The 16,597-nt window shown below is 38.0% G+C and overlaps 1 long non-coding RNA gene across 1 annotated transcript in view; it reads right to left on the bottom strand.

Moving 5' to 3' along the window:
• The window catches only part of LOC106146273, a 34,105-nt gene extending 29,559 nt beyond the window's left edge, over positions 1-4,546 (bottom strand). Inside the window, exons 1-2 of the long non-coding RNA XR_001230767.1 lie at positions 4,210-4,546; positions 2,316-2,452 (exon numbers count right to left, since the gene is read on the bottom strand). This is a non-coding gene — a long non-coding RNA (uncharacterized LOC106146273). The remainder of the gene's footprint in view (positions 1-2,315; positions 2,453-4,209) is intronic.
• Between the last annotated feature and the right edge of the window lie 12,051 nt (positions 4,547-16,597).

Raw genomic sequence — 16,597 nt, 5'->3', positions numbered from 1 at the left:
ATATATAATTTTGGCAAGATTAAAGTTTTTAAAGCAGAAAGAGGATAAAGTTTAATTATATCTGGGCTAATAATTTCATAATGTTAGTTTTAAAAGGAGGTTTATAGGTTTGGACTTTTAAAAAGGTAACTCATAAGTCAAATAAGCAATCATAAGAAAAATTAGAAAGTAATAAATACTGAATGATAATAAAATACTACATATAAAACATGAGAGAGACAACCAACAGGATAGGAAAGAATTTTTGCCAGCTAATCCTCAGACAAAAGACTAACATCTAGAATACATAAAGAACTCAAAAGTATTATACCCCCAAAATAAAAGACCCAATCAAAAAATGGGCGAATGAAATGAACAGATACTTCTCAGAGAAAAAAGTACAACTGATCCATGAACACATGAAAAATGTACAACATCTCCGGCTGTTAGATAAATTAAAACAACAGAAAAATTTCATCTTACTCCAGAAAAAATGGCAATCGTCAAGAATTCAAATAATAACAAATGCTAGCACGGCTGTGGTGAAAAAGGAACCCTTCTATATTATCGGTGGGTGTGTAAACTAGTACAACCATTATAGAAAACAGTATGGAGATTTCTCCAAAAAAAGTGCAAATGCCATTTGACTCAGCTATTCCCCTTTTAAATACCTTCCAAAAAGAGCTGAAGACATCATATTAAAGCAATACATGGTACCAATGTTTATGGTAGCACAATTCATAATAGCTAAACCCTAGAAGCAGCCTATATATGCATCTATAGTCAAATGCATGAAGAAAATGTGGTATCTATACATAATAGACTATTACTTGGCTATACAGAAGGGTAAATTCAAGAGATTAGTAGGAAAATTGATACATCTTAAAAATATAAGTAAAATATATCAGACACAAGTTTCATTCTGTATGTTAATACATTTGAATAATCCAAAGTACAAATGAAGAGCAAAATAAAATGTTGATAAAAGGAAACAAAGAGACATATCTTTCCATATGGGAAGGGGACCAAAAGACCAAGGTTGGGGGAGGGAGAGGGGAATGTACAAAGATTTAAGAAACACCATGTACATGTATCAACTACCAACAACGAATGTAATCATTATATGCTGCAAACATGAACTAAAATAAAAATACTCATAAAAATGAAGCAAGGGGACTTAGAGATGGAGGGATGGAACGTGGTGGTGAGGGGAGGGGAATGAAAAGAATCAAGATATGTGAAGTACATATACCTACTCCTGAAGATGAATGTAAACATCATGTATTGCAAATATGTACAGTACTAATAAAAGTTTTTAAAAATGTGAAATTATTCTAACATGGTAAAAGAAAATTCAGTCCTAAATCCTTATTTTAATAAAGAAGATAGAAAGTTAATGAACTAAAATAAAGAACTAATTCAATAAGTTAGAAAAAAGTTAATACAATGAAACTAAAGAAGAGAAATATAAAAAGAAACTCAAAAATTATTAAAATGGAAAATAAAGTATTCAAAGGACTGACAAAAGCAAAAGCAGGAAATACATTAAAAAATTGATTATTGTAATTTCTCACACTGTCATATCAATGGAGAAAAATTATGATTATGGTAGATAGAAAGTATTTTGTGAAAAAAAAATCCTGCATTTATTTACAATAAAATCTCAGTACATGGGCTGGGGATATAGCTCAGTGGCACAGTGCCTGCCTGGAAAGCACAAGGTCCTGAGTTCGACTCCTGGTATCAAAAAAAAAAATCTCAGTAGACCAGGAACACAAAGGAACTTCCTTAACCTGAAAGAGAAAATCTACCTAAACAAGAGATGAAACTCGAAAAGTTCAAGCCCAACACAAGGAAAGGCTCTACTACTTTTATTTCTCCTTGTACTGAAGCTCCTAGATAGCACAATAACATATGCTTAAGAAAAGTAATGGAAAGGAAAAAACTGCCATTATTCACAATGCAATTAGCAAATAATCCAAAAGAATGTATAAATTATAAGAATAAATAAAATTTGAAAGGCTGCAACATATAAAATCAGTATATAAAAGTATCAATCATGTTCCAACTAAATGGCAGCAATTTTTAAATGTGGTTAAAAAAATTTATTTTAGAGCAGCATCGGAAACTGTAAGGTAAATTAGCTGTAGACCTAAAAAAACACCTCGCAGATTACGCTAATATTATTAGCTATATATGGTTTTCTACAATGTAGAAAATGATTTCAATTTTATCAGTGGTGCTAGCTTTCTGATTTTGTATTTTGCAACCTATTTTAAATGTGTCAAAATCAACTGTTGTTCCTCTTTTTAATAAAATTTTAATGAAGAGATTACCTTAAAAATCACATCTTCCAGGTGCTGGACATCAGAAAATGCAGGGTAGCAGTGTAAAATGTCCTTATTGTCTTCACTAGGTGAACTATTTTACAGCTGCACCAGGGAAATGGAATCATACTGCAATCCCTTGAATACTGAAAAATAGTAAAATAAGGTGAAATAATTTCTTCTGCTATTGCAGATTTATTTTATCCCTAACCACTTTAATTCCTTGTGCTTCATTCCTGTTCGATGTCAATGACACAGTCCTACAAGAGTTGTTCGTGTAGTATTAGAAGGGGTGTATGACACAGCAGTTTGGAGCATAGACCCTGGAACCAATTGTTGTGAGTTCAAATTCCACCTTAACCACTTAGTTCCACATAACATGTAGCAAGGTAAACTTCCCTCAGTCTATGTGAACCTCCTTAGCGGAATTTTGTGATTACATAAACTGAAACATACAAAACCCTTTAGAACAGTGTCTGGCACATAAAAACATCTTCAGGAAAAAAATGGCTATTATTACAAGTTACACTGATTTGAATCACTAAGGGTGAAATTACGTAGCTCTTGCACTTCTTTCCCCACATAACTACCTTCATTTTATAGGTGAATATTGTTTTCACTAAGCCCTGTATCTATACATTTCATTAACCTCGTTAGAAATAAAAATGAGGGAAGTAAGGCTTTATGGAATGACAAGGAAATACTTTCAAGTGAAATAGAGTTTCTTCTTTTTCTTTGCTGTACCACCAAACCTGATATCCAGAACGCCCATGGTTGCCAGTGTTATCTCTGCCTTCAGTAACATATTTATGCAAGTATGTTTCATTCCTCGTATGTACCAGCCACCATGCTTTGGTTGTACTTCCTCTCCAACTCCCAGCACGATACTTCCCCATTTTAAAGGCTCCGTAGAAGTTTATTTTATGAATGAAGAAAGGATGGCTTTCTCTTTTGAAGTGTAAGGATCTACAAAGTTTGGGTAAAATTTGGTTTGAATTTTTGTATTCTATAAAGTTCATTTCAATAGGAAACTGTTTTTCTGATAGTCAGAATTGACTCTTAAAATAATAATAATATCATTTGTGTGAAAATCTTCTTTGGCTTCTGGTTTATAGTATAAACTGTGTAACATCCCAGGCCCTATGACGTTCTATCCTCACCTCTTAGTGCTTCTGACAGAGTCACAATTATAGCAGACTGTTCCCATAAAAAGTCTACAGTGGGGCTTTTGTTCTGGAAACCCTAGGTCCAAAAAGCATTCCATCCTCCTCCATTTGGCAGATGTCACTCACCCTTCAAAACCCTCCCGAAGTTTCCTCTTTCTTTTTAATGGCTCATTATGCCACTTGAGTGTGACTATCATGTTGTAACTTATTTTAACTTATTCAAATCTCTGGCCTTACTCAGAGGTACTTCTGAAAGCTCATCTTATGATCCCCTCTGTTTGCACAGTGTTGGGCCTAGGCAGTAGGCCTTCAATATATTCTTCTTATTGTTCTTGAACTAGGCATTTTTAAATGGAACAATTTCAAATATACATGTAATTAGAGAGGAGTATAATGAATCTCCACCTATACATCACCCAGTTGTAACTTATAAACTCATGAATGCTCAACCTTGGCCCCACAGAATTACTTTCAAGTAAATAAAAATATTCAATTATATTTATTAAAAATATAACATTTGTAGCATCTGAAATATTTAAATAAATACTTAGTTCTCTTAAATAGCCATCATTTCATCCAAACGTGTCCTGTGAAAGAGCTGTTTAGTTTTCATATGTTCTTTCTTCTATTTTGAAATTGTGGAAAGAACAGGGAAATGCAGAAGATGAGATTGGGAAAAATGTATAATTAAGTTGCAGCGAGCCTGGATGTCCTACTTGAGAAAGAAAGAATCTGACCTGGTTTAGGGTAGGAAACCCTACGTATTTCACTACTTTTCCGGAGGAGGAGGGTGCGATTTCAGACCGGCTGATGCAGGAGGAGGTGCAGAGGGGAGAGTAGCACTACCCCTGTTTGGAGTTCCTTCCGGATAATCCCACCGCGGAGCAAGGAGGCAGCGCTTTTTTGGAGGCTTGGCTTCCCGCGTGCTTCCAAGTGGAAGTGTGGATCTCCCGGAGGCACAGGGTTGGTCTTCCATAAGTATTACAGGACCTAGTCAGTTTCCTCCACTGGGCGCCGGCAAATCAGAAAGACCTGAGATGGCGGCGGATCCCCTCCAGGCACAGAGCAGGCTTCCTCCGGGTTTGTCTCTTACCGTATTTCCTGTATCCTGAGACGTATATCCCCTCGCTGCCTCCACCCTCCACATACCCCACGCCCACCACCGCCCCTCATACCCCGTCCCATTTTAACGTTTCTAGTAGGATGAGACTTAAAAATAAAAGAATGTGTATATTTAATATAATGCTCTTCATAGCGTCCCGCCCACCAATTGCAACTAAATTCTTCGCAAGTATTACATAATTTTTGCAAGAAATGTTTGGGAGGGCCAGGTAGAGTAAGGTAACGAAAGAAATTATTTAAGAGCATTACAACCTAGTTGCAGCTGCGTATTACAGAGCCAGGACAGTAGCTACAATCACTTAAAAAGCAATATGCAAACCTGTTGAGTAGCTAGCTGCCTAGAGTTCAAAATAGCACCACTGATCATGGGAAATTGAATGTGAAAAATAAATTCACCATATCATAGAATACAAAATCACTTTTTGTGATCATATTTTTAAATTTTTTAATAATTGAAAGCTAACCCAATTTTTTCACATTTCAATATTTAGGAACTTTCTGAAACCTGACCATTGATCTCACTGCATACTTGGCAACTTTTTTCTTTGATCTATGGGAAATAATAACTCAACTGACTATTGCTGATATGTTATATTCTATGGGGTGTGGTAAGTAAGTAGAACAAAGTACTTGTAACTTAGAAGAAAAGGCTTCCTTCACTATTGTCATTCAAGTATCCCTATTACTTAGGAGCCTTTGGCTGTTGGAACAAACTAAACCAGAGTTTTTCAGCACTACACTCAGTGTTTCCTAACATGGAAAGTTCAGTTCTTACTATCAAAAAAGAACTGGTTTTCAATAAGCTGTGTTATGTAAATCTCTATGGTCTTTAAGTAGTTAATTAAATTCTTAGAATTTTGATTTCCAAAGCCTAATACTTTCCTCTTTGTGAAGAATAGCCATAATTAAGAGTATTACACTTAAATCACTCCTATCATAACAACCTCTCATCTCCACCATCACTATCTTCCTCCAAGTACACAGCACCGCCTTTTACACACATTAAATGTTTGTGAAATAAATGACTTTGTGTTTTTTTTTCAGATACTAATAATAAAGAGTAAAATTTCAGGTATAGCAGTAGCATAGTGGAAAGGTGAAGAAATATTAAGAGAGAATCCTTTATAGCTAGGAGAACAGTTATAACTAGAAATGATAATGTGGAAGTCAGCAACATAATAGCACAAGTCATTGTATGGATGATATTTCGAAGAGAAAGTTTAAAGATAAGCGAGCTACAAACAGAATCTTTAGTAAAGACCAAAGAGAAGGCTGTGGCAAAGGTTGCATAAAAGGAGGAGGAGGATCACACGATGACCCAGCCTGGAAAACTTGGCAAGATGCTGTATGAATACAAAATGAGCTAGAGACACGGCTCAGTGCACAACCCTGAGTTCAGCCCCCAGAACTGGGGAAAAAAGTGTCAGGTGGATCTACATTGGAATTTTCCTGCTTCTACAGGAGAAGACTCAAAAGGAAGGCCTTGAGGTTTTGGGGGAACAGTGCACTCATGGCTACCATTAACTCACAAATAACCTTTGCATGAACTTTTGGAATACCAGAGGGTCTGTGCTGGTGACCTCCAACTCTACTGAATTTTAAAAAATAGTGGAGAGGCCCCCACCATGATACAAAGTATGATACAAAGGTATATTCCCATACTTAGCAAACCAAGAAAGGAGGTGTGTCCACAGAACACCAATCCCACCAGCACCAATCAATGAAAGAAAAAGAAAGTGGATAATAGGAGTGGAAGAAAGAAGAGAAAGAAGAGACAAAACAGGAGGAAGAGGAGAACCAGGAGCTACAAGTCAAACAGGATGAGGACAAAGAGAAGAATTAGCACGCACCCTCACGCCACCAGGGATGTATTTATGGATTTAGTTTAGGGTCCTTCAGTGAGTAGTACCCTACAGAAGAAATAAGAGGGCCACGCAGGAGGGAAAGGGTGTCACCACTTGCCTCCCTTCCTTGGAAAGGACACAACACTGAGAACCCTATTTTGAATGGGATGCCTCCTGAATGAGATCAAGTTTCCTAATATACCCAGAGACCTGTAGGAACTATGAAAGGCAAATGCAAAGACTGAACCATGACCCTGGAAGGCCATCAGCTCATTGCAAACAACCATAATGCTCCACTCTCACAAATTAACACACACACACACATACACACACCTCCCTATACCCCACAGGCAGGAAAGAGATGGTCACAGGGGTTCCTGGTAGAGGTGAATTTGGCAGGAATGGAACTCAAATGTGATGAGAATGACACCGATGATGTTTAAGGTTAGGAGGTCAGGTATGACTTTGCACCTGCTCTGTCCAATGTTGTTTTAATTCCCACAGACATAAGTTCACCATCCTTACTGATAATTCTGTATTCCCACCCTATCCCACCACACCTGACCATCATAAAACAAGAATCAGAAGAAAAGAAGTAGCAATCAGGAAGTGAAAACAAGAATAGGAACCGGTGGAAAATAAATAAATTGCTTTAGTGAAGCAGAAATCAGCAGCAAAAGCTGAAATGTTCCACATCCCAGTGTACAGGTGGTACCCCGAGGGGTATTGCATTCCCTAACAGGAACAGACCCATCAGCGAGGGCAAAGTTGTCAGCTCTGGATTCCAAAGTTTGAAACTTCACCATACCGAGAGATGTGTTGTGTCAGGTCTGCTGCTGCTCAGCCATTCCACCCCCAATCGCAGGACAGGGAAGGGGGAAGGCAGTCAGGAAAAGGTGGGGTAGGTTATGTATGGAAAGAGCAAGGTGAGTGCCAAGGGCACTGAACTTCCCATGTGGATAGCTTGTGTATGAGTGTGTGTACATTCAAGCAAAGATGTGTTTCCCTCAGTATAAATGGGCATACAGGAGCCTGAGGACATGAGGTCACAAAGGTGAACTCTAGAAAGCATATGAAGTAAGTTCAGCCTGTATTAAAAGTTCTGTGCTATGTGCTGTGATAATCCATAATAACACTGTGGCCTAACTTGTCCTCTAACTTGTGATATCAGTTTCCAAGTTATATAATGCACAGAAGCCAGATTACAGTTTGAAAACAAGGTAGATATACTTACGGCACTAACTCCCTCCCCCTCTCCCCCCACATACTACTTCAATGCTATAGCCTCTTTTTTCTAGCCTCTAAGTGTGCCTCCATCCCAGTGGTGACATTACCCAATGGAGTTGCATGAACCGAGCATGGCAGAAGAACTTGGTCCCGCCTGTGTAGCAATGAAGCGTGCTAGCCTGTCTACCAATGGTTGTGCACAGGGAGGCCAGCACCCTAACTTGTGAGCCAGTGTTTGTTTTAGTGAGCGCATCAGTAGTTTTTCTTGGAAAGCCTCCCTACAATGTCCATAACAAGGGTCCACCGACAGTGCGGTACAGAAATGAGTGCCATGGCCCAGTGAGAGGTAGCTGGAGGCCTAAGTGCCCTTCCTGAACTGTGTGCCCTACTTTCTTCTGTTAGATGGGTCAACACATTCTACAGCCCTGTTACTACTGGATTCTTGCCCAGAGAAAAGTGAAGTGCCCCCAAGCCAGAGGCCAAGTGACATATGACTTTCTAGGGGAATGGGCAAGTCAAACTCCTCCACACAACTACCAATTGAATGAGACTGGTGGTAATATCCTGATGTTCTGTGTTCACAGAGACCCATATCAAAAGAGGAAGCCAGAAGGAAAGGGCAAGGGAAGAGCCTCGTTCCTATGGAAGGCGTGCCCCCAAGGTGGTTCACCGAGTGGGAAATCTGTCTAAAAATCAGGTGGGTGCGCCTGTGACTTTTTTTGTTTGCTTTGTTTTTTGAAGCCACAAAAGGAGGTATAAGAAAAGAGGCGAACGTTGTTTGTGGAGCCCCTCTGACAAGTGGAAATAGTGTCTGAAATGGCTATGCAGCAGGAACATTTTCCTTCTGCCATGTGCTTGACACAGGGGTTGCCAGGCTTTGCTGAGCTGACTGGACCTTGTGCAAACCAGTGTTTCCTCCATCAAGGTTCAGAGGCTCAGAGGAAATTCTGTCTGCCCCTGGGATGAGGATTTGAAGACTCCAGGATCCCTGGGACAAAGCAGATAGCAATGCAAATACCAACCAGCCTAAGAGGTAAAACTTCTCCATCAGCCATTTTGTGGTAGGTCAATAGGAAACCTCTGACCAGTGACTACAGGCTCTGGAGCCATTCTGTCTCATGTCCTTTGTAAGGAGTTGCCAGCTGCCCCTGCCTAAGTGAGGGGATTCCATGGCAGTGCTGGTTCCATGAGACTGGTTGCAACATTACAGTTAAGTTAGTGAGAAATGAATACCGACTCAGGGAGGCTGAGCTCTGAAGGAAATCAGCACACAAATAAAGACATCACCATGGTGGCACATCTGAAGAAGGTCATGCCTCAAGATAAAGATGCAGTGACCAGGCCTACATGCCTCCCTAAGGGATAAACAATAACTTGTTCCTGTAATTAGCACGACTCGGTCCACTAGGTCCAGATAGCCATCAGTTTCCCAGGTGGCTGACCAGAGCATCTGAATCGATCCCTTCCCAAAACTGACTTTGTTCTTTTCATGTACCCTTGCTGTGTCATTTGTCTGCCTATTAGATCAATATTAGCTAAGGAGCTATACTTGTAATCCTATAGGCTGATTTTAGTTTGACCCACATTGTACCCACATTGTGACTTACTATATGAATTACCCCTGACAAAGGGCCACAGTGGCCACCAATTCAGGATCCCTCCTGGATATCTAAGAGCTATTCTTCTTTCATTATTTCCAATAAAACTCTCCTAATGTCTTCCTTTAGTTTGTGACTTAATTCATCAATGTTGCAGGACCACAAACTCAGTATAGTTGACATCTATCAGGAGTTATAATTCTCTTATATACCCAATACCTTGAATATATCAGTTAGAGGTTCTGGATAGTGAAGCTATTTACCTGTAGTAGTTTCTGGCCATTGCTACTGGTTGCCATTTTAGGATACCCCTACCTGACATTTCTTCCCCAGGAATTCCCCAGCGTGGGAATGTGGGTGTCCTTTCCACTTAGAATGAGCGTAGGTCATATACCTCTGGCTATAAACTGTGGCTAGCATGTGTGGGGATCTGGGCAGCGTCCCTTCTCCTTGCCAGTGTTGTGCTTGCCCTTTCTCTTGTGCTCAGCTGGCTCTCTTCACCAAAAACACTTCCTGCTGGATGACAGTATGCTTCCACCAAATTACCAAATGCAAAGCTTTTCCTGCCCCTTGTGGTTTGGTCCTCCATGCTTTCCATTCTACAAAAAAATACCCAGGAAAAGAAAATATTCTAAAATCAGGAAAGTACTAACCCACTCTTTTCTCATTCTTGGTATTACTGACATTTGAAGATTAGAACATTCTTTGTACTATAGTAGGAAATGTCCAATGCATTGTATGATGTTTACCCTTATCCTAAGCCAGAATTCTATCATGTATATGTGAGTAGTACCTATTCGTAATAACCAAAAATATTTCCTGATCATGTTGCCAAACATCTTCTGATAGAACAAAACCTCTCCTGGGGAACAATGTGTTGAATGTCAATCCTGCAGACTTGCTTCTTTACTAGTTTTCATCTCAAAAAAATATATCTGCTCCATTGAGTTATTCAAGTCAAACACTGTAGTCTTTATTATTTGAAATTGAAGACTATTTTATTTATCGAAATAAATGAATATTTTCATTATCTTAGTCTGTAAATATGCTAGACTAAGGACTTCATGAGCAAAAGATGAAATCAAATAATTCCATAGCTATAGTTTTAGTAAATTAAGAGAAATGGTTATTTGCTTTGGTTAAATGACAGAAGTTATAATTCCTATCAAATCCAAGATGACTTCATTTCTGATAAACATTTGACTTGATCTTACAAAGGTGCTGATAAGGTTGCTACCATTAACTTGGTTATTTACTTTGCAAGTAGATTGGTTTAATTGTGTTAAAATACGCAAAGCATAATTTTCCCATTTTAAGCATTGTCAAGGATACAGTTTAGTAGTTTAAGTATATTCACATTCACAACTAATCTCTAAAGATCATAGAAATTCATCAAACAAAATCCTAATTTTCTTCTCCCTACCAGCTCATGGAAAACATTACAGTACATTATGGTTTGTGTCTAGATGTCCCCCCAAACCTCATGCACTTTTAGAGGAAGAGTTTTTGGAGGTAGCTCAATCTAGAGTTTGTGATTGATTCGTGGTTTAATGTTGGGGTTAAGGCTGCTGGGGTTAAGGCTGCTGGGATTAAGGGTAAGTGATTACTGGACCAGTCCACTGGTTGGGTTGGCACTGGCCTAATACCAGCAATCTGGATAAGATAAAGGGGGGAGAAAGAGGCTTCTTTCACCTTTTGCTCTTGTTGCTTTTGGGTATTTTCCACTGTCATGAACTTTTGCCCCCCTGCCATGGGCCACCCTGCCTTAGAGCCAACCAATTATGGGCTGAAACATTTACAAACTGTGTGCTGAATAAACATTTCCTCCTTTAACCTTGGGTATCTGGTATTTTGTCTCAGCAATGACAGAAGAGTAACTAAGACACATTTGTATCTGTGTTTTGTTTGCTTGCTTGCTTTTGTTTTATTAGAAAGGATAGCTAATGCCTTTTTTCCCTGCAAGATTCAAAATTTGTTTTCTCCATCATCTCCAGATTAAGCTTTTTTACATCAGTGAACCAGCTGTACGTGAATCATGGAACCAGAAGAGGGCACTATTAGACTGAAGGATGGTCAAACCAGATGCGAGACATGCTCTGGATACAAATTCTTTTCGTAATTCTTAGTGTTCAAAAGAACAAAACTAAATGTAACCTCTAAGTAATAGCAATCTGTACTTAATTTTCATGGAGAAATTGGCTAATTAATTGTGATATCTTTGGGAAATTAGCGTTCATCTCAAGCCCAACAAGTTTTCTCTTGCATATGCGTATCTGAAGGATATCTGCCTCTATTCATTTGTTTTTAAGTACACATTTGTAGTGGATTGACAATTGGTGGTCAATTTATAGGCCCCAGCTGAACTGAGTAAGCATGGTGCTGGGTGTGGGAGGCCCACCTGAAGGTTGTTCTCAGCAGCATGAGAAGCAAAACTGGAGAAGAAGTAGAGGCTTTTGGGAGCTGAGAGAGGCTGTTGGGAGCTGAGAGAGGCTGTTGGGAGCTGAGAAAGGCTGTCAGGAGCTGGTGGAAGCTGTTAGGAGCTGTTGGTTCTGTTGAAGGAGCTTGTCATGCTGGCTTTCCTAATGAACTCAGCTGTTTTCATCCTTCAAGGAGCTTGGGACCTTGCTGGCACTGAGAATAGCTTCAGTTCACTTTGGGGGAGATCTGGTCCTTACTTTGAGCATTGCTTCCTGGCTCTGGAGGGGAAGAAGGTGCACAGCTCAGCCTGCTAGCACAGATCCTTGCTGCATTGGTTTTCCTGATGGGAACTCGGCCATCCTGATCATCGGAGGACCTCGGGACCTCACTGTTGCTGAGGGTGGCTGTAGTACCTTTTGGGGGAGCTCTGGTTCTTCTGAGCATCGCTTCCTGGCTCCAGTGCCGATCCCTCAGCCTGCTAGCACAGATCCTTCATTCTGCTGGCACAGACTTTCTAGATTCCACCACTGACCTTTGGGCCTTCCCAGCGCAGATCTGTGAAACAGGCCTGCATGAGACACTGTTATGTGTTCTAGGCCTCTGGGTGTACTCATGGGAGGCATTGTTGTGAGCTCTAGGTCTTCAGCTGGACTTATGCAGGATATTTCTGTGGGATCCAGGCCTTCAGATGGATTCATGGTCTATAGTGTGTGGACAGATTTCTCTCTTGTATATCATTCTTTGGGTGATTATAATAAAAAATCTTATAAAATATGTGTCCTTTTTATATTGTTCTGCTTGCAAAATAAGCCCCAAACTGACACAACATTTAAGGAAAAAGACCATGGAGTTTCCATAACAGTCTCATAAAATGAAAAATAATGATTTTGAGAGAGTCTATACATGAATTTTCTTTGTTTTATTAAACAGTTTTAGTAGGACTATTTTACAATCTTAACATATTCAAAAAAGAACCCAAAATCCTATTATCTCTTCTCCTGGATAATTTCTAAAAAACATTCAAGAGCACAACCAAATCAGATCAGCAGTATAAAGTTAGTGAAAAACACGTACATTATAGAAAGCTAAGTATCTAAAGTTGACCCTTGTAATCACTTTTTAAAATTACCACAAAAGTATACATTGTGAAATGAAAGGAAAATGCTCAAAAGTAAAGAGCAACTGGGATGAGGGAAAAGAGAGAAGAAAGAAGGGGAAGTTATGTATGTATGTGTATACAGGATAGCTAACATAGTTGTACTACTGACTTCTATCACTTTACCGAAAGGAACAGTCAATGATTACTTATTTGATCAGTCTTGCATGTCTCTATTTGTTTTCCAGAGAAACCACTTTGAAGATATCAATATGTAATACAACAACCATTGTTAATTTCCTACCACTCTGTCTGTAATTCAGTATTGCTTGTATTGTTCTTATGCTATTTTGTAAATGGATGTTTGTTTGTTAATATGTTTTCCTTCTTTTATTTTTAAAATAAATTTTGAAAAAAGTATATTTGTGCACTTGCAAATACACACATACACACACACACACACACAGATACCTGTGTGAGATTTATCTCCTTGCGTATATGTCTCTTTTTATTTCTTTCATCTACCCGTGTATATTGTTGCTTTTCTCTCAAAATGTTTTGTTATTTTTAACCAATATACATAGCCTGGCAATTTTTCCATGGACCATGTTCTTTCTTCTCACTTATTAAGATCTGTATAATGGTTATATAAAATCCAATTGTGTGGACTTCTCATAAGGTTTTATTTAATTCTCGGTGAAAAAATATTTATAGACATTTAGATAGTTTTCATTTTTTTATTGAAAATTAAGACATGTATCATAAAATATTGGCTGATGTTTCTTATACTGTGTCGAACAGGAGTAGTGATAATGAGCACCAGTGCCTTGTTCAAGAAAGAAATAAAAAGTATAAATATAGGAAAAGAAGAGGTCAAATTTTCATTATTTGCAGAAAATTCAACCAAAACACTACTGCAGTTATTAACTGTGACAGTTAACTGTTGTGTTAACTTCAGTAAGAAACTCCCAGGTGATTGGTTTAGCATAGTTCTGAGTGACACTGAATGATGAACTTACAGAAGAGGGAAGGCCCATTCTGGGTGTGAGTGACACCAAGGAATAAGCTTAAAGCATGAATGGAATAAAAAGGGAAAGAAGAAGGAAGTATAGATTCTTGAATGCTTTGGAACAGTTCAAGTCTTCGCTACCACCTTTGGACATCTGTCTCTAGGCTTCTAGCAGAGACTCTTCAGCCTTCCAACACACACCCTTCAGCTTCCAGATACAGACTCCAACAAGTCTCTGCAGTGAGGTCTACATCTACTGTCATCTACTGTCATTGACTTGATCCTTCAGCTTTTCTACACAGATGGCCTTTTTGCATTCTTCCACAGCTGACTCTGCACATGGCCATTGTATGCTTACCTTATTCTAGTGAACTCTAATACAATAATCAAATTCATCAATGTAGCAAGATACAAAATCAAGACACAGAAATCAGTAGTGTTCCTGTACACTAATAAGAACCACCGGTAAATAAATTAGGAAAACAATAACCTTCACAATAACAGCAAGGAGAATCAAGTATTTAGGAATTAACCTAGCCAAGGAAGTGAAATATCTCTCCAGTGAAAACTACAGTATTCTGAAAAAGGAGATTGAAGTGTTCTTCGGAAAATGTTTTGAATGGAGTGTGTGAATATCGTTAAAATATGTAGTTTTTCCAACACTGATGCTGTATATAGATTCAGTAAAATTCCAATCAAAATACCAACAACATTCCTCACAGAACAATAAAAAATAATTCTAAAATTCATATGTTACCAATGAGATTTATAATAACAAAACCAATCTTGAGTAACTAAAACAAAGCCAGGAGTATCACAGTGCTGGAGTTCAAGTTATATTACAAAGCAGCAGTGATGAAACAACATGGACGTGTCACCAAAAGAGACATATTGACTAATAAACTAGAATAGAGGAGACACAGAAAAAACCAAGATACATTCAGTTACCTGATCTTTGAAAAGGGGACCAAAAATATATGCTGGAAGAAAAACAACCTCTTTAGCAAATTGTGCTGAGAAAACTGACTGTATAGATGCAGATCAGAACCAATTCTCTATGTACTAAAATGAAATAAAAATGATTCAAATATCTAAGTATTATAACAAAACACATAACTTGCTGGAAGATAGGGCAGGTAAAACTCTTAAAGTTACAGGTGTAGGCAAGGGCTTTCTGAACAGAACCTCGGTTGCACAAAAATCATCAAAAATCATCAAAAATCAACAAATGGGATTTCAAATTAAAAATTTTCTCCAAAACAAAGAAAAGAATCCAGCATCACATTGGACAGAGGACTATTATGTAAAATATATAAAGAACTGAAAATATTAGATCTGCAAATGAAAAATCACCCACTCAATAAATGGCTAATTGAAATTAATACATACTTCTCATAATAAAAAATATAAATGGTCAATAAAGACATAAAATACTCAACAGTGTTATTAAATAAAAAATGCAATTTAAAACAATAATATTACATTTTAACCCCAGGAAGACTAGCAATCATTACAAAATTAAATAATAGCAATCACTGGTGTATGTGTTGGGAATAAAGTCGCCTGTCCACGTTGTTGGTGGGAATGTAAACTAAATCACTGTGAAGATTAGTATGGAAATTACTTAAAATTTTTAATTAGAATAAAGAAATCAAAGAGAAAAATAAAAGATAGACAATAGGTAAAAGAAAGCTAGATCTTTGACAAGTGGAAAAGTACTAGTAGATGGAGAGAGAGGGAAGGAGGAAGAGGACAAAAATATAAGATGTGTGTTATGGTTTGTGTCTGCATGTCCCCACAAATCCTCATGCAGTCATGGGGTGGGCTTATAGCGTTTTGATTGATTGGGTGTGAGTGCTATACCTGCCCTGGGGCTGATAGTTTGCATATATAAGGGAAAGAGGTTTGCTCTTCCCGCTGCTCCTCCATTTTGTTCTTGTTGCTTTACTGTGTTCTGCCACCATGAACTATTGCCCTCTGCCATGTGCCACTCTGCCTTGGAGCCAGCCACGTATGGACTGAATCCTGTACAAACTACAAGCTAAATAAACCTTTCCTTCCTTCATTTTGGGCGTCAAGTATTTTGTCTCAGCAATGAGAGGAAACTAACCAAGACAATGTGTCATGTACATGTAAAAACTATCCACAACGAACATATTGTTCATCATGTACTTTAAAGATTTACTAATACAATGTAAAAAATATGTTTTTATAGTATGTAACTGAGCATTTTGAAGTTTACTTACTATTCATTACCATTATTTAATCCTAGGATACTTTCATCACTTCAAAAATACTATTTAACCCTAAGCAATGACTCATGATATTTCATCACTCCCACCCCTTTATCTGGCAAGCATTAATATACTTTATCTGTATGAATGTGTCCACTTTGGACATTTTGTATAGATAGAAATATACAATACATGGTCTAATGTGAATGGTCTTTTGCACTAAGCATATTTTAAGATTTATGTTATTATGAAGGTTCCAAAGTTATGAATTACCAGTACTTCATTCCTTTTCATTTATTTTATTTTTTATTTTAAATTGTGGTAAAACTCACATCAAAAAATTTACATTTCTACTAGATGTAGTAGTGCTTGCCTGTAATCTCAGCATTCTGGGAGGCTGGGGAAGCATGTTTGAGTCCAACTTGAGCAATTTAGTGACGTAAACATACTGTGTCTCAAAATATAAACTAAAAATAAGTACTGGATATGTTACTCAGCATGAAATTGCTGGGTTCAATGAGTACTCTTCTACCATTGAGTTATAACCCCAACACCAGAATTCTTGGAAGTTTGCAAA

This window comes from Chinchilla lanigera, unplaced genomic scaffold (assembly GCF_000276665.1).
Source record: "Chinchilla lanigera isolate Chin_1 unplaced genomic scaffold, ChiLan1.0 scaffold00074, whole genome shotgun sequence".
Taxonomy (NCBI): domain Eukaryota; kingdom Metazoa; phylum Chordata; class Mammalia; order Rodentia; family Chinchillidae; genus Chinchilla; species Chinchilla lanigera.
The sequence above is the reverse complement of the archived record's forward strand: the minus strand, read 5'-3'. Positions and strand labels throughout refer to the sequence as shown.